The 19,027-nt window shown below is 50.7% G+C and overlaps 1 pseudogene; it reads right to left on the bottom strand.

Annotated features, from left to right (window-relative positions):
* The window catches only part of LOC116807532 (uncharacterized), a 1,256,502-nt pseudogene that overhangs the window by 815,874 nt on the left and 421,601 nt on the right, over positions 1-19,027 (bottom strand).

Here is a 19,027-nt window from a genome sequence, read left to right as displayed (position 1 = left end):
AGTATCAAAGGACTTGTAGAAGTCTAAATAGCCAACATCCACAGCCCTTCCTGCATCCACCAGATGGGTCACCTGGTCATAGAAGACCAGGTTGCTCAGACATGATCTACCCTTTGTAAACCCATGCTGACTGGGTCTGGTACCCTGGGCATCCTGTAAGTGCTGTGTGATAGCACTCGGTATGAACTGATCCTTTATATTTCTATAAATATATCTGGTATTCCATCGCTAATCCTGTGGGACAAATTGAATTGAAGTTCAATTCCACCTGTCCAATCTTTTACACCTTTGAGAAAGTCTGGAGTTGGGATTGGATCCAGCCACTCAGAGGCTCCTCTCTTAAAGGAATTTTAGAAGTCTAAACGTCCTGGAGAGTTTTGGGGGATTCAGGGCGGCTGCTGGGTATCATTTCTCCACCTCATGATTCAGCAGGAGTTTCTCCAATAAAGAAATAAAGCTTTTGCCTGAAGCTCCCACTCTGCCGGTGACAGAAACCCCTGTGAGTGTCTGGGACATCCTGACTCTTTGGCAGCCTGGGGACTCCTGGGATATCATTGGGGAGCCCTCATGAGTGCCTGTGACAGACCGGTGGCTTTGCAGCACAAAGTCCTCTGGGATGTCACCATGGAATGGCTGTGACTGCCTCTGACTACTCAGTTCCTTACCATCCCCAGAAAGCCCTGGGAGGTCTCCATGGAGCCCCTGTCTCAGTGTGTGATATTCAAGCTCTTGAAGAGCCTGGAGACTCTTGGAAAGTCCTCATGGAACCCCTCTGAGTGTGTGTGACAAATCTGATGCTAAGTAGGCAAACATCACCAGGCCTCATTTCTGTGGTAAATTTCCATGGAAACTATCATCAAACCCCCCCATTGCTATGGTCAGTTTCCATGGCATCCACCTCAGCCCCTGTTTCTCTGTTCAGTTTCCATGGCAACCATCCCCAGCTGCTGTTGCTATGGTCAGTCCCTGGGCAGCTCCATGGAGACCCCATTGCAGAGGTGGTTGCCATGGACACCAGCTCAGGCCTGGAGCCAGAGTCTGTTGCCATGGCAACCATTGGCACTCCCATTCCCAGGGTCATGGGATCCCAGAACCACAGAATTTTTGGCTGAGCTGGGTGGAATACATCAGGATCCTCGAATCCAACTGCTGGCCCTGCACAGGACACCCCAACAATGCCAGCCTGGGCCTAACAGTGGTGTCCAAATGCTGCTGGAGTGCAGAGAGCCCTGGAGCTGTGACCTTTCCCTGGGGAGCCTGGGCAGTGCCCCAGCAGCCTCTGGGGAAAAACCTTTTCCTGAGATCCAAGTTAAGGCTGCCCCGACTCAGCTGCAACCGTTCCCTCCAGTCCTGTCCCTGGGCACCAGAGTGAAGAGGTTCCCACAGCCCCAGCCAGGGAGCCACTCCCAAGGCTGTTGCCATGGCCACCAAGGCTGGGACCAGCTCGCAATCCTGGTTTCCATGGGCCCAGGTTTAGGAATGGGATTCCCCAATTTCCTGCTCCAAGTAATACTGCAGTGCAGCTTGCTGCCCTCCTGCCTCCCATGGAAAGCACAAAAGACAAAGATCCTGAGCTAAGAACAATTTATTGAGAACAGCAATGTGATAAGGAACAAACAGGAACAGAAACAATATTGAACAGGAACAGAAACTATATTAAACACAGAAATCGTAAGAAAAACCATTTACAGGGAAAAGTACATCACCACCGACTGTCTCTTCCCAGACACATATTTCTTCCTTCCTGGAAAGGATGCCCTTCTCCTTGGGGGAAAGAAACAGTCACTTTCCTGCCCCTGGCAATGACATCAGTGTGAGAGTGAATGTAATTGCAACACAATGGCCAAACCCTCATGTCATTTGACCCCACATCATGTCATTGACAGGGGCAGGAAAAGGAACAGGTGTCTTCCCAGCATGGATCACAGGGAAAATGGGTCACCAGATCTCTTCCCAACATGGGTCCTCCAATAGAGGATGAAGCTGGACAAAGCTCTTCCTGCAGTCAGGGCATTCGCAGGGCTTCTCTTACTGGTGCCTCCGTTGGTGTCTGGTAAGGTTAGACCTCTGGGTGAAGCTCTTCCCACACTGGGGACACCTGTACGGCCTCTCCCCAGTGTGGATGCGCTGGTGCCTGACGAGGTGGGAGTTATGCTTGAAGCCCTCCCCGCAGTCAGGGCAGCGGAAGGGCCTCTCGGCTGTGTGAATCCGCTCATGCAGAAGGAGATGGGAGCTGGTGTGAAACCTTTTTGGACACTCAGGACATTCGTAAGGCCTCTCCCCGGTGTGGATGCGTTGGTGGGCGATGAGGTCAGAGCTGCACCTGAAGCCCTTCCCACACTCCCCACACTCGTAGGCCCATTCCCCCGTGTGGATCATCTGGTGGCGGAGCAGGTCAGAGCTCTGTCTGAAGCTCTTTCCACACTCCAAGCACTTGTAGGGATTCTCCCCATTCTGAAGCTGCTCATTGACCACCAGCTCTGACCTCTTGCTGAAGCTCTGTCCACCTTCCTGGCACAGGTTGGGTCTTTCCTCCTCAGAGCACCCTGGGCTGGGTTTGGAGCCCCTCCTCCTGTGGGATCTCTGTGGCTTTTCCTCCCCATTGGATTCCTGTTCCATGGAGCCGCTCAAAACAGCCTCTTCCATGAGGTTCTGCCATGGGGATTTGTCAACTCTGGACTCCATCTTCAGCTCCTCGTCTGGCAAGGAAGGAAAAAGGCAGGATGGGATTTGCCTGTGTGCCAAAGGGAGCAGTCCTTCACTAGGAGAATATCAAAAATGCAAATGCAATGGGACAAACGTAAGAAAAACCACTGACCGAGTCAGAATATGACCTGACACACTGTGGGTCAGGGTGTTGGCAGCAGTCCAATTAAATGGTGGCTGCAGTCCTCCTGCAGTAACAGGTGTGCTTCTGTTCAAGCAGTGATCCTGGAGCAGGGTGGAGTTTGCCTCTGTAGATCCAGTAGTGGTGTTGTTGGGAATCTTCCTATGGGAATCCAGTGCAGAAGAAAAGCTGCTCCTCTGAGAATGCAGTGGGAAAAGGCTGGCTGTGGTGTTTGAAGTCTGAGATTATATCCAGGCAGGAATGCTTGGCTCCTCCCACTGGGTGGAGCATCTCACAATGGGATGATTTCATTTTTATCAGTCATGCAGTGACATACAATGGCCCATTAGCAGAAGATATTTCCCAGAGAGATGATTGGTTATGGAAGAGATAAAGTAAACTGCCCAATTAACAGAATTGGGCACACCACCTCTAACAGTTAGGAACTGATTACACATCCTCAGCTGCATCTTGTAACCAAAGAGAACTTTCTAATCCAATTTTGTATTTGTAGCTGCTCCTGAACAATGCATTATTAGCAATATAATCACTGGATGTGTTCATTAGTCAAACATGGCTTTACCTTTCTGTATTTAGAAGGTGGACAAGGCCCCATCTGGCTTGGGGCTGTAGGATAAAAGTCAGCTCCCTTGGTTCCTCCTTGGGCCCTGGCCAGGCTTTGGGAGGGACCCAAGAGGAGGATGAAAACAGATGCTCCCACACTGCTGTCAGTTTGTTTATTGAGCAGTATCAGAGCTGGGCCCTCTCACAGCAAGGCTGGCGACTCATCTGGAGCTGGAGGCACCTGCAGGAATTTCCAGTGTCTAGGAGTGGCTCTGCAGTTCTTGGCTGCGACAGCTTCTTCCAAGCTGCTGTGTGGGTCTGGGTGATGGTAAAGTCTGAGAGTTACTGCTGCTAAATCTATCTTAATCAATGTAGGCAATCTTTGGTAGTGATGGTTGGGTGCATTGCTGAGCTGGTTTTGTAGCTTTGGCTAATGACTATGTCCTTTGCAGAGCTTCTCCTTTTGTCAGTTTTTGCCGTTTTGCATTCTATAAATTACACACTTCCTTAGGTTGGTGTCTGTGTTTTTGGTACTTACCTTGTGCACCAGCAAAACAGGGCCCCATCCTGCCTAAGAGTTACCTAGGAAGACAAAAGCCCTCACTCCAAAAGTTCCCCTTGCTCCTTACTCCCCCCACTTTATACACTGACCAGGATGTCCTATGGGCTGGGGTATTCCAGGGCCAGCGGGGTCACCTGTGCTGGCTGTGTCCCCTCCACACCTCCCTGCCAGCCCCAGCCCCTCCCCAGCGTGGCCCAGAGGGGCAGGACAGGCCTTGGCTCAGTGGGAGCTCAGCAAGAGCAAAACCATCTCTGTGTGCTCAGCCCTGTGCTCAGCACCTGGCCCAGCAGCATCTCAGTGCCAGTGTCCGTGCCATCAGTCCCAAAAAGGGGTTTCTATGGCACCTGACAGGAAAGGTGTCCCAGGTGTCACACCCAGTGAGGCTTGCCATGGAAACAGTGCCCAGCACTGCCCCTTTCTGTCTGCCTGACCTGTCCTTGGCCCTGGCACTGCCGTTTGCTGCTGGTTCCGTGGTTCCTGACCGGCCAGCGTGGCACAGGGCAGGTGCCTATGGCACAAGGCCCCGGCAAGGAATCCCCTCTGTCTCCGGGCTGTGGCAGCAGATCTGAAGAAAGGCCCAGGGCATGTTTCCATGGCAACCAACCATCACAATGCCTCCAGGCATTGATTGCTGTGGCACCAAACTAAGGAATGGGTCCCTGTGGCTGTTGCTGTGGCACCTGGTGGCACCAAGGAGTGGCACTGCAATTGTGCCTGGAACAGCCCTGGCACCGCTTTGTCCTGAGGGCTGCCATGGCAGCCGAGGGCAGTAACAGCTCTGCAGGCAAGTGGCCATGGAACCTGGCTGCAGAAAGGGGTCCTGGGGTGGTTTCCAAGGAAACTTGAACTGATGAGGGTTGCACTGGCACCCAAACCCAGCAGTGGGGTCAGTGCAGTGACCATGGCAAGAGTCCCTTGCAATGGCCCAGTGCAGGTTGGGCTGATGATCCACCCTCACAGCTGGCCCAGGGCAGATCTGGAGTGGTCTTGGAGGCACTTGGCCACCTTGGGTTTGCAACACACTTGAGGAGGGTGTCACGATCCGCTTATAGCGGGGTGTCGTGAAGGTTCGTTAGCCGATCCCAAAGTGCAAAAGACAAACAGCAGGGGACTATCAGTTTAATCACAACAGATGCACCTTTATTAAGGGCCAAAAAACAATAAATGCGATAGTGGGGTCAGAAAACAAATAAAAAGGAGAGAGAGAGAGAGAGAGAGAGAGAAGGGGGGATGGGAATAGCTACCAACACAGGTGAGGTCCTTAGTGGTCCGGACGATGGGGATCCGTCTTGTTGTGTTGGGGAGAGTCTCCAAAATCCTGCCCAACCCAGGGGTCCAGTTATAGTCCACAGAGGGAAAGGGGGGAACAATGAGAGTCTATTGAAATTGCTATGGGGGGAACAGGTGTATCTACAGAAAATCATCCAGGCTGAACAAACACAATGATGAATAAGTCCATTGAAGTTACTGGAGAAGAACAGGTCATGTCATTCCCCCCCACCACCACTCTCTGTGGTAGGGGTCTCAGTCTCAGTCCTTGGGGAGAGGGTTCTTGATCTCCGTCTGTCACGGTGTTAAGGAGGCAGATAAGGGGTCTTCAGTGAAAGACCACCAGAGTCACCCCAACAGTTCATTTGGCTTAAAGGTGGAGAGTGAAGCAGGAATTGCAGAGGGCCGCTCTGAGCTGGGTCCACGCTGGGTCTTCGGCAAGTCCTTGCCAAGTTCTTGCCGGGCCTCGTTCGGAACAGAACGTAACGGTACAGCGGCTGCACCTGCACTGCTGCCTTCGCCAAGCCAGAACTGCAGTGGGGGAAGGGAGTTCCTTCTCGTGGCAATCGGCAGGCAAATGAGTGAGGGTCTTCAGATTGCCTCTTACAGAGGGTATCTGTTTTCAATGGGGAAACTCAGGATTTGCTACAAAACAAAAAGAAAGAAAGGCCCTTTATTCCTGAGTGCAGCCAGTTCTCCAAGCAAAGCAGGTCCCAGGTGAGTGAGGAGAGACAGGATGGGCTTGGGGAATGTGGAGCAAGGTTGTCCATGCTGGCACAGACCTCCAGGCAGAGCTTTTCTGAGCAGGCCAGACCTCCTGAAAAGAGTCCTGGGATCATTATCAGTCACTGCATTCTGTAATCTCCTCTTGTGTAATAAGAACAGCAATAAAAGAGACCCTTTAAAACAGGAATACATATTTCCTAGAAGCTCTTTAAAATATCACTCCATAAATATTGTAGGAAACCTTCTTAATGAATGGCACTAGAGCAGAGAGAAATCAAGGCAGAGCCATGGTTCGTCAGGACTTGCTTGATCCTAATGAGCCCTGTGGTGCATTTGGAGCTGAGCCCTGGAACCTCAGGGCCTGAGAGGAGATGGCACAAGCCTTTCCAGGAGTCAAAGTCTTGAGGCATTAATGGGTCCCACTAAGGACCATCCCCAACACAGGCTCCTCATGGACTCCTTGTAGGAGTGAATTGGAGGCAAGGATGGCACAAAAACCTCTCAGAGACGCAGTGTGGAAAGGATATTCCAAAGTACCTTAACAACTGAGTATCTCAAAGCATTAATGAGCCCCACTGAGTGTCAGTACAAAGCTCTCAAAGGACTCGTTAAAACAGATTAATTGAGGCCATGATTGCACAAACCTCTCACAGAGTCTGTATCAGAGGGGAAACACCAAGTACCTTAAAAGAATTGAGTTCCTTGAAGCATTATTGAGCCCATGCTCTGTTGTTACTGACAAAGCCTCTCCAGGGACTAATTACAGCAGCTAATTGGAGGCCATGATTGAACAAAACTCTCAGAGTCTCCAAGGCAAAAGCCAAATTCTTTCGAAAAACCTGCAGTCCCTTTGAGCATGAAGGAGGCCCCAGGGCCATTCCTGACCAAGGCTCCCCAGGGACTCCTTCCAGCAGATCCTTGAGGCCACTGGGATGTGGGCTAGGGGGAGATGCTGAGGGCAGGATAAGGAGGTGACAGTGCCCAGCCTGGCTGCAGCTGTGCAGGAAGCCCCAGTGCCTCAGCACAAGGTGTCTCCTGATAGCCCTTGGTGGCACAGAAGCTGCTGTGCCCCAGGGCACTGAGACTTGGCTTCTCTTTGTCCCCACCTGTCATCACTACCTCCAATTCTATGCTCTGTCTGGGGCCTGGAGACACTTTCTCATTTGTGTCCCTCATTCAGACTCATTAAAAGTCAAAGAAACTTTGGAGTTGGATTCTGACTTGAGTTCTTGAGAGGTTTCTTCAGCTCCTTCCCATCCTTCCCAGGGACTGATGCCTAGGGCCTCAGCACAAAGCCAGAGAGGGTCATTGAAGTCCTTGTGCTGTGTCTGTATTGCTGAGCTGGGCCAGGCTCCTGGCACAGAAGCAGCTCCTGAACACCAAGAGCTTCCAAGGATCATTTCTCTTGATGAGCAGCTCTTCTCCCAGCCCAGCAGGGCTGGGGCACTGCCTGCAGCCAGCCTGGGCACAGCACAGAGGCACAGAGAGCTTCAATCAGTCAGGGCTGGGAAGGGGCTGAGAAGTGCCTGGGGCAGAATCACTGCCAGCCCTTGGCACAGGAACCTCTGGCTGCAGGACAATGCAGCTGCAGCTCCTGCAGTGATCTCCTGAAGCTGGAACGTCCCAATGTCCACTGACTCTGTGAGTACAACCCTGAGTATTTCTGGTGCAGGAGAGGTGAAAGAGCTCTCAGCAACTCAGCCAGAGGGGAGCAGGACACCCAGGGAGCTCCTTTGGCCTTGGCCAAGCCCCTTTCCCCATGGCTGGGGCTGAGTCCTGGCTGAGCTGCAGCTGCTGCTGTGCCCTTGGCAAGGGCTGAGGCCGTGGGGCAGTGCCCAGAGCAGCTGGGCCTGAGCAGAGCTGTGGGGCCAGAGGCGGCTGGGCTGTGCTGGGGAGAGGCCCTTGGTGCTGCCCAGAGCTCAGGGCAGCTGGCAGAGCTTGCAGGGAGCTGGGCTGGGCTGGGAGAGCCTGGCACAGAAACCATCAGTGTCCATCTCAGCCTGGCGGAGTGTGCAGGGGCAGGACTCAGCCCAGGCCTTGTGGGGCAGGGCCAGCACCTGGGCAAGGCATTGAAAACAGGCAAGAGCCCGAGAGAGGAGGCTGCTCTGTGCCCTTGGGGACATGGACAGAGCAGGGATGGGTCCCAGGACATTTGTCACTGCTAGTATCTGTCCCCAGCTGTGCGCAGCCCTGGCTGCTGAGCCCAGCTCTGCCCTGGGCTGAGTTTGGCTGTGGCCCAGCTCCATCCTCCTGCGGGGCTCAGGGCCTGTTCCTGGCCATGGCCAGCCTTAGCCAGCCTCTCTGCTGGCCCAGAGGCCAGCAGAGACTGGGGCAGGGCTGTCTGTGAAGCCCCACAGGTGCCACGGACTCTGCAGGAGCTGGCAGAGGCTGCCCAGCAAGGAGGCCATGGGGCACAGAGCCCCAAGGCTGCTGTGGGCACCTAGAAAGTTCTTGAAATGCCCTTGGGAAGGTGTGAATTGTTCCAGCTGATAGCAATTCACTGAGGGTTCTGAGATAATGGGCCTGCAGCTGCCCCTCCCTCTGTCGGTTGGTGTTTCCCAGCTGTTGTTATCTTTATCAGGGTAGTGACTCATCTTGGGATCTGTTTTCCTTCCAGCTGCTGGTCTCCCAGGCATCTGACTCCTCTCAAGATCAATGGCCAAGTCCCTTCTCAGGCACACAGCGGCTCTCCTGGTTCCATGACTCATTCCAGGTTCCTTATCTACATCCTCAGCTGGTTTCTTGAGCAGAAATCTCTTTTTAGTGCTGATTTGTTTAGCCATTTTGGTTGTGATGTGTGTTCTGCAATGAGTTTATTGATGGTTTTGTTCCCCTCAAACTGGGCCTCCAGTCTTATCAGGAGTTCTTCCTTCTCTTTACTCCACCATCTTCTGTTGGCTTGGAAGTCTGTTTTGGGTGGGAAACGGTGACCCTTTCCTGATTTCTAACCCATGAGTGTGCCAATCTTTTGGGTTGTCTCAGACCAATTTTTGTCTTGAAGTCCCTGCCACATACCTCACAGATCCACTCCCTGGCTGAAGCCATTTCCGCTGTTTCCCTGCATTTAGGAAGGTGACAAACAATGCTGTGATAAGTACTCATCTCTTACCCACATTTAGCACACTGAAAACAAACCCTCCTTTTCCCGTGGGCTACCCTCAGATGTTCAATCAAGCCCAACACACAGTTCACCCAGGAACCACAGGAAGGATAAGGTGGATTTTGGTCAGGAAAAGTCATGGTAACGATGTCTGCCAGTGTCTGTTCTCTGAGGTTCTCTGTCTGAGCTGGGGATGTCTCTGGTAAGGTGTCCTTGTCCGGCTCAGGAGGTGATGTTTCTGGTGTGCTCTCAATCTCATGCTCCCTGTTTCTCTTCTCATCGTCAAGCACAAACAATTCTCAGGTCCTCGGAAGGCAGGTCTTCACTCCCGCACTTGGTCATGGTGCAAGCTGTTGATACACCTCAGGCAGCCTGCTCAAACCCTTCTTGCTTGCGGAAACATGAACACATTCAAAGTTCTTCACTAACAAGTGCAATCTATCAAACTCCAAGTTCACCTGAGTAGCCAATTCACGTTCTGCCAAACTGGGGGATGCTGAGCAATTTTTGCAGGACAATGGACACATTCAGCAGATGCACAATCCAGTCTTCTGATAACAAAGTAATCCATTCAAGGACCAAGGACAGTGAATACTTGTAGACAGATGAAGAGTTAGCGAGAATCAGCAAGTTGTCAGCAAAGTTTGAAAAAGTGGGAAATAAAGAGGACTAAGGGTGGGCCAGATGACCACAGCAATGTGTGTGTAGAATTAGGTATCCAATTAGCATTTAGGCTTAGATGTGTGTACTGTTAGGACTGGTAAATCATGTATTAGCTAGAGGGACGTGGACATTAGAAGATATTATAAATATAGATTTCTGAAGAGTAAAGTTGGCTTCACTTGATCACATGGATCATGGTGTGATGTCTCGTTTCTGATCCTCTGTGAGGCATTTATTTTGAAGATTTAAGAGTTTTAGGCAAGTTAAGATGATAGTTAAATTAGATGTTGCTGAGTTAGCAGAAATAGATAAATAGGTTTGTTCATAGTTAACAGTAGCCGGATCCATTAACTCATTGCTTGTCAAATTTATGTTTGGGTAACTGTGCTTATCGTGAGAAACAGAATGTGATAAACATGTTATAAATGAAAGATTCCAAGTTATTAGTTATTAATTTAATAAAATTTATTAAATGTGCCAAATATAAATTTTGAGGAAAAAAAAAAAGCCATTTCAAAAAAGTCAGTGTTGAGCCCGGGATTGGCACTGGATGAGACACTCGTTTGACTGCTGCAGCAGAGGGTCCTCTATGCTTCACACTGACTGTCCTGTCTGACCGATTTTTCTACAATTTTTCTTGCCTGAGGCAGAGTTCCTTGTCTTCCTTTTTGGAGTGCATGTATTCACGTGGAGTTCTTTTCTCTGTGGCAAGTTGAACAATACATGTCCTGAGAGTGATAAAGACCTGTGATCGCATTCCAGGAATTTGGTTTTGAGATGTATCTCCCTGATGGCACTGACTATCTCAGTCTCAGATATTTATCATGTATTTATCATCCAGGCATTCCTCGGACCACCTTGATGGATGATCCATCTCCAGGCTGGCCACTTTCATTTGCTTGTAAATAAAGTCCTCCTTCTCTTGTCCAGGTGGCTTTGACATTGTGTTGCAATCACTGTGGCAGGCTTGTGCATTTTAAAAACTTCATATAAGAGTATAACTTAACAGTATATAACTACAAAGTAGATGACAATTTTATTTGCACGACTTATCCTACACGCATATAACAGTTCTAATGATTCCATGAGGCCTTGCAGTGTCACAATGGTCTCCATGGTTCCACAGGCCCCACAGTGTCACGTGACTCCTCTGTTCCATGAGTCCTGCAATGTCACAATGGACCTTTGTGGGGGAATCCAGGACGTCCCTCTGGCTGCCCTGGCAGGTCTGGGACCCTGGCAGGGGTCAGGAACCCCCCTGTACAGTGCCCCGAGAGACACTGTCTGTGATCTCTGTCCATGGAAAAGAGTTTTCAATCTTACAGGATGAATTACAAGCTTTGAGTGTTTGATAAGAGTAATAATTAAGTGTGACACGGGTGCAAAAGTAAAATTTTAGGTTTCTAGATTAGGGGTTCAGAGGGGACAAGATGGAGGAAATTGGGTGTGTCTTGTCCTTTTCCTCCTTCTTCATGCCCTCCATGTTTCACTGTAGTGTTGGCAATTTTCTAGTGGTTTAGGCTGGGGACACACTGCTCAACGTAGATGGTAGATATTGGCACATTATTGTAAATATAGCACAAGTAGTTTCTGGTATATAATGTTTGTAACATCCCACTGGGGGCAGAGTCCCGCACGCGTCCCTGCAGGACAGACCTGCGGCAGGGCAGCAGAACATGTTAGAGATAAGCAAGAATAAACAACCTTGAAACCAGCACAGACGAATTATGGCTTCTTCTTTGGCAACGGGGCAGAAAGACAGAGACTTTCTACAATCTCGGAATCACCAATACCCACAGATTCCGACACCTTTGGACCAATGGACCATGGGGGTTTGCAATGTCACAACGGTCTCCTTTGGCTCCACAGTGTCACAATGGACCACTGATTACAGGCAGCCTCTCTGTGTCACCCTGGAGCACTTTTTCTATGGGGTTTCCCAGTGTCCCAATGGAGCCTTGTTTGGATGGGGCCTCACAGTGTCACAATGCTTCCTACATTCCATTGAGGCACACAGCATCAGTAGGGTCCCCTTGCTTCCATGAGGCCAGCAGTGTCACAGTGGTCTCCATTAATCCATGAAAACTTACAGTGTCACAATGGTTCCTTGATCTCACAAGGCCCTACAGTGTCACAATGATCCTTTGGTTCCATGGGGCCTTTGCTGGTGCATTCCCCCTGCCAGGTGAGAAATGCTCGCTGGGTCCCAGCCTTGGCCAACATCCTCTGGGCTCAGCTCCTCTGGAGATCATCACAAACACTGTCTCCTCCAGACTCAACACTTCATCCCCTGGGGAGGTGCCAATGGCTCCACAGGGAGCATTTCCCTTTGCTCAGGGGAATTTCTCACAGGTGCCTTGTACTGACTCTTTGTGTCTGTGTGCACACAGCAGTGCCTGTGCTCAGGAAAATGTGGCGAAAATGCTGCAGTCTGAGGGGTTTGATTGCCTTGGAGAGCTGAGCCAGTCAGGCCTGTAGGTAAGGTTAAGTCACAAGCTGTAAGGGAAGTTCAATGCTGCTAAGAGTTGTTCTTCTGTGTAAGTTGTGAAGTTGAATATTGTTAAGTAAGTGTTATTCCACTGCTAAATCATTATGTCCTAGGTTATAAGTAAAGATAAAAGCTGTTAAGTGCTGTTCTTCTGCTAAATGCTGAAGTCTAAGGTACCAGTAAAGTCCTGTTAAGTTTAAGTTGTGTTTAGGTTTTAGGCTGTATTCCTTTTATCCTTGCCCTCACTGTTCTTTTGTCTCTCTCTCTCTCACACACACACACACACACACAAACACAGACACACACACACACTCACACACACACAGAGACACCCAGACACCCAGACAGTTTTTGGCTCATTTCTGGTTTGATTGCCAGGGTTTTGTTTGGTTTTGTTGTTGCTTTGTTTCCTTGGTGTGCCTGAAGTGTCCAGTCAGGGGCAGAGTGACTCTTGCCAAGGAACTCTGTGGTGCTGTGTCCAAGATTAAAAAAAGAACGTTTTTCTATTTACCATCTGAGTAGGAGTTGCCTTGGGGCAGTTTTCCTTATCTGCTGTTAACAGCCCCATCAATGCCTTGCCACATGACTCAGAGATAACACTGTCCAGGAGCAGGTGATTAAGGACACACCTCGTGACTCATAACGACCCATTGTAAGATGCTCTGCCCAGGGGGGAGGAGCTAGGCATTCCAACCTGGATAAAACTGGGGATTTCTAGACAGAGGGGCAGCCTTTTCACAGGTTCTCCGAGAAGACACAGCAACTACATCTGCCATCCTAAGAGGACTGCAGCTACTCCAATTTGGACTGCTACCAGCACGCTGGCCAGGTTGTATTCAGACTTTGTCAGTAGTCTTTCCCTTTGTATTATTGCATGTGTTTTTGTCCTTTTCCCCTTTTCCCAAAAAATTGTGTTTCTGACTTGGAGTCTCTCACTGGTTTTGCTTTCAAACCAGAACATGCTGTCACTTAATATTAAATCTGTTTTATGCTACTCCCCTGCTGGGGATTTTTAAGGTGCTCTCAAGCCCTCATTCATAACAGGGTGAAGGAGCCCTGGCCCAAGCTCTGGCCCTGGGCGCACAGGGATGCTGCTAGGGGGCCCCTGTCTCCCTGTCCCAGCCCCCACAGCGCCGACCCCACGTCCCCGTGTCAGGCTCTGGGGTTGATCTCCTAGAACATCCTCAGGGAGAGGCTGCGGCGCCAGGGGTGGGGAGACCCAGGGGTCAGGGGATCCCACTGTGCACGAGCAGCTTTGGACTTCTCTGAGAGGAACTGGGAGCGGGAGCCGGGGTGAAGTGACGTCCCCAGTACCTCATACAGGCCCTGTGATGTCACAGCCCACTCTGGGATCTCACAAATCCCCCTTGTGATGTCACAAAGCCAATGCTGGTCTATCATTCTGTGAAGTCATACAGTTGCGCTGGGATGTCACAGAAGACTCTGATATCACAAAGTCATTCCGTGTCATGATCCTCTAGTGTAAACGGGAATCATGATGATTCATTTTCCCGATCTCAGAGTGCAAAAACAACATAGAAGGAATTTTCAGTATCAATCAAAACAAATGCACCTTTTATTGAGTGCCCACAGCAAATGCCATAGAAGGATTAGAAAGGAGATAAAGGATAGAAAGAGAGAGAGAGAAAGAGTGGAGAGGAATAACTACAAATGGAGAGATAAAATCCTCATGGTTCAGACAATAGATCCGTCTTGAAACGTTGAGAAGAATCTCAAAGACTTTGGTTAACTCAGGGCTCTTTTTTAGTTGGTCGAGGGAGCAGGTACAGGACAGTGGAGATTAAGTCCTATGAGAACAAGTACAGACAGCCGTGTTCCAAACAGGACAAACCAGTCCCAGCAGTGAGCAGGACCCATTTCTTCAGGACTGCTTTCCATGGGAAACTAGTCTTGGTCCAGCGAGCACATCTGCAGGTAACAGTTAGCAGACATCCTGCTTCAGTCAGGCCATCGCCTCTGTGTTAGACTTTTAAGGGTCTCAGTCCTTGGTGGGGGGGGGGGGCGCTTCAATCTCCGTCTTTGATGGTGGTCGTGAGGCAGATGAGGGATCTTCCCTGGGGGGGGTCACCAAAGTTCTCTAAAGTGAGTGGTATCTGGCCAAGAGGTGGGCTAATTCATGGGGAGCGGGGATCGTGAAGCCGGTGTAAGCGTACAGAGCAAGCCGCTAATTGCCAGTCCCTGCTCAAAGCGGTGCATCGTGTGCACAGCAAGCACACCTGCAAACAATCACTTGGCAAGCATCCACATCAACCAGGCCAGAACTCCTGCCAGGGTCTTCAGGGTCTTAGTCTCTGGGTCTTAGGGAAAATTTGGACTGTCTCTTACAGCCTGTGATGTCACTGTCTGTTCTGTGATGTCACAGTCTGCTCTGTGATGATATTCAGGCACCCAATGATGTCACAACCCACTCTGGTGTCACACAGCCACCCTCTATGATGGTAGAGTCGGCTCTATGGCCTCACACCCTACTCTATGATATCACAGCCAGACCTATGATAACACAACTCCCTCAGAGATGTCACAAAACCCTCTCTGTGATGTCATACTGCCACTCTGTAATGTCACAGCACACAGTTTGACCTCACAGCCCGCTCTATGATGGCATATAGCCATGCCATGATGTCACGGCCTGCTCTGTGTTGTCACACAATCCCCTGTATGATGGTGTAGCTGCTTAAGGACCTCACACAACAAACTCTGTGATGTCATAGCCCAATCTGTGACCTCAAACAACCCATTCTGTGCTGTCACACAGCCCCTTTCTGACCTTGCAGCTGCTCAGGGCCTCTGTGACACAGCCACAGAGGTGCCACTGTGACACAGCCCCCTCTGGGACATCGCACAGCCCCTGTGAGCTCTGTCTGTGCCCTGCTCGTGTCCCTGGGATGCCTTGGCAGTGCCCCAGCCCTGCTGGGCTGTGCACAGGAGCGGCTCCTGGCCAGAGCTGTCTCTCTGCAGCGCTGCCCTTGCCATGTGCTGCCTCTGGGCCAGGAGCCCGGCCCAGCTCAGCAGCACAGACACAGCACAAGGACTTTGGTCATCCTCTGGGGCCTGCTCTTCAGAGTTAAAAGATACAAAGGGTAAAGGATCCAGCAGAGCAGCCCCTCATTTTCTAGAGGCCCTCCAACACAAAGACAGCTAAAATAACCTTGGGTTACTCACAGTTATTCAGAGGCAAGGAAGCAAAACAAGGTATTTTAAACAGTGCCAAAAATTGATAGAAAACCCCAGATGGAAAACTGTATTTTTCATAAAGAAAAACACAAATGAGGAAGAGAATTTGGGTCTCTTTTCTTCCCCAGTATCAGACTGTCGGAACTCAAAATGTCCCTCAGACATTTTCAGAGCTTCCAGGCCTTGGTTAGAAGCATTTTAGACCCTGTCAAGCAGCTGGAAACAGCTGTGATTTTGAGTTTGAGCCATGGAACGAGTTACCAACTTTGAAGGTGGAACAAGCGGTCACAGAGGGTTAGATGGTATAGTAAAAGTAGTTACAAATTAGAGGGGAAAATTTTTTAGTATTGTACAGGGGGGTTTTAACAGCTGTACAGGGGGGTTTGACTTTGTACAGGGGGGGCAGGAATTCTAAGATGGAGGAAAGTGGGCCTGATCCTGTTCTTCCTCCTTCTTCTTCCTTACCTCCATGTTCTTGGTGATGTTGGCACTCACAGATTGGTTTAGAGTAGAAAAGCACATTGTAACATAGATAGTAGGTATTGGGGAAAATCTGTAAACATATAACACGTAATATATCATATAAAAGATAGCAGCAGCCCTGGGCGGGGAGAGAGACGACGGAGACACCGGGCAGTGAGGGTGTCAGGAGTGTGTGTGTTTCTGTCTGGGCCGCTGAACAAGGCAGCCGCAGCGGGCGAAGACAATCTTTTAGATAACTCGCAATAAACTACCTTGAGACTGAACAACAAGAGGCTGCGGAGTTTTTCTTTGGAAGTAAAGGTTGGAGGAGAAACTTTACCACCACACGAGAGCCCCGAATCAATCCCGGGGTTCTCACATCAGACAATATGAATATAACCATCAACAATTAATACTAGCTCTTCTTTCAAAGACACACCAGCCTGGCTTTGGATACTTCCAGGGATCCAGGGGCAGCCACAGCTTCTCTGGGTACCCTGTGCCAGGGTAGGCCCAAACTCACAGTCAAGAATTTCTTCCCATTATCCCATCTAATCCTGCTCTCAGTTCAAAACCATTCCCTTCTGTCCTAATCACTACACGCCCTACACACTCCTATCTGTGGAATCAAAAGAGCACGGTAAAAAAGCCCAATTAAAATGGGGTCCTGGTGACAGTGACAAAGACTGCACATGACTCTGGGAGGCTCATTTTCCTTGCCATGGCACACCCCCTGCTTTACCAGAGAGAATCACATTCCCCGGAGCAATCTGGGACAGAAGTACCTTTGCATCCAGTTGTCTGAATCGATGCACCATCCTAGAAGCAGAAGGAGAACACGGAACAATGGGATCAGTCTGGATACCAAGGAAAACTTGGCTAATTACCACACCCCCACTCCCTCCAGTGCTCCATCCTGCCAGGGAGGCAGGGCTGCATGTGACTGGCATCATTTTTAGTACAAGTAAATTAACTAACATGCAAATTACTATTAGTAGGATGCTATTACATTTTCCTTCTCAAGACATTTTTGCTTCCAGTACCAAGGAAATGTTTTTGGTATTTGGCTTCTTATGCAATGCTGCTTGTCTCTGGGTAGTCTTAACCTAAACACTTATTTGTGGATGGCAATGTTCATGCCCACTGATATGGAAGGGTCTGGTTTTTCTTGTCCATTCCTATCAGCTCTCTCTGATTAAGGGAAATATTCAAGCTGCCAGAAGTTAGCAAATTTAAGCAATCATACAGAGCAGGTTTTGTTCTGCTCTCTCCCCGTCCCTGCCCCTGCCCCTGCCCCTGCCCCTGCCCCTGCCCCTGCCCCTGCCCCTGCCCCTGCCCCTGCCCCTGCCCTTGCCCCTGCCTTTGTCTGTCGTGGCCGCCCGCCCAGCCATGGTTGGGGGCGCTCCGCCCTGCCCCATCAGACTCCCCGGCACCTCCTGCAGACCTTTCCCGCCCCTGCTCGATCTCTCCTCGGCCAGTTCACACAGCAGCAGCGGCGGGAGGGCACAGAAAAATTTTTCTTCATGGCCAGCATCAAAAAATGTGATTATGATAAATTGAATCAACCAGAAGGCTTCCCTCTGCTCCTTGCGACATCCCGGCAGCATCTGACATGTCCACCATCTACAAGGTATTGCCATACAGGAAGGATTTTAGACAAAGGCATAAGAAGAGGTGATAGATAAAACTTACAACTAAGATGCTGAGTAAGGAGTTATTTAAACTTCTGAAAAATTTGAAAAAATCTGAAACTCCCAAAGGCTCAAAGCATGAAGGCATTTAAGGGAGATGAATTGGAATGACCAGAGAACAGCTGCAGAAGGAAATCTTGGAGCAATGGGAAGGACATACATGCAGCTGCCCAAAATTAAGAGATGTTCTTAGATACAGCCATTTAACCAGGAATCCTGGAAACACCCAAAGGAAGAGTGTCATGAAATATTATACTGAATGTTGGTGGCAGAGGTAGAGGGGAAGATCAGTATTTCTTCTCCTGCCATCAGTAGAAGTAAGCAGTAGAGCCAGGAAATTCCTGTTCTGGGTGAGAAAACATTACCATTTCTTCAAAGTGCTCCAGTGACCCAGATAATAAAGATTTGCTTATATGTTATGAAACGGAGAGATATTAAAACCTGCTCTCCTTTCCATCAGTTGTGTGCCCATGAACAGGCAGTTCTACTTGTCAGGCCCCAGTACCCTGAGGTGCCCCATGGCCTCCTTGCTGGGCAGCCTCTGCCAGCTCCTGCAGAGCCCGTGGCACCTGTGGGGCTTCACAGACAGCCCTGTCCCGGCCTCTGCTGGCCTCTGGGCCAGCAGAGAGGCTGGCTAGGGCTGGCCATGGCCGGGAACCGGCCCTGAGCCCCGCAGGAGGATGGAGCTGGGCCACAGCCAAACTCAGCCCAGGGCAAACCTACGCTCAGCAGCCAGGGCTGCGCACAGCTGGGGACAGATACTAGCAGTGACAAATGTCCTGGGACCCCTCCCTGCTCTGTCCATGCCCCCAAGGGCACAGAGCAGCCTCCTCTCTCGGGCTCTTGCCTGTTTTCAATGCCTTGCCCAGGTGCTGGCCCTGCCCCACAAGGCCTGAGCTGAGTCCTGCCCCTGCACACTCCGCCAGGCTGAGATGGACACTGATGGTTTCTGTGCCAGGCTCTCCCAGCCCAGCCCAGCTCCCTGCAAGCTCTGCCAGCTGCCCTGAGCTCTGGGCAGCACCAAGGGCCTCTCCCCAGCACAGCCCAGCCGCCTCTGGCCCCACAGCTCTGCTCAGGCCCGGCTGCTCTGGGCACTGCCCCACGGCCTCAGCCCCTGCCAAGGGCACAGCAGCAGCTGCAGCTCAGCCAGGACTCAGCCGCACCATGGGGGAAGGGACTTGGCCAAGGCCAAAAGAGCTCCCTGGCTGCCCTGCTCCCCTCTGGCTGAGGTGCTGAGAGCTCTGCAGCCCCTCCTGCCATCCCATCTGCCCAGGCCAGCACAACAGCCCCGGCCTTGGGGCCCTCCAGAGCAGCTCCTGCTCCAGGCCCCGGGCCCATCCCAGAGCTGGGGCAGCCACAAAGCGGTGCCCATTTCTGTTCATTGCTGCTCTGATGACAGTGGATCCTCAGCCCCTTGGAGGCTGCTGATGAATTTTACTTCTCCAGAATGCCTCTTCTTTCTTGAGCTCTTCAGTTCAGG

The sequence above is a fragment of the Taeniopygia guttata genome, chromosome 37 (assembly GCF_048771995.1).
Source record: "Taeniopygia guttata chromosome 37, bTaeGut7.mat, whole genome shotgun sequence".
Taxonomy (NCBI): Eukaryota; Metazoa; Chordata; class Aves; order Passeriformes; family Estrildidae; genus Taeniopygia; species Taeniopygia guttata.
Note: the sequence above shows the minus strand (reverse complement) of the source record. Positions and strands in the feature narration are given on the sequence as shown.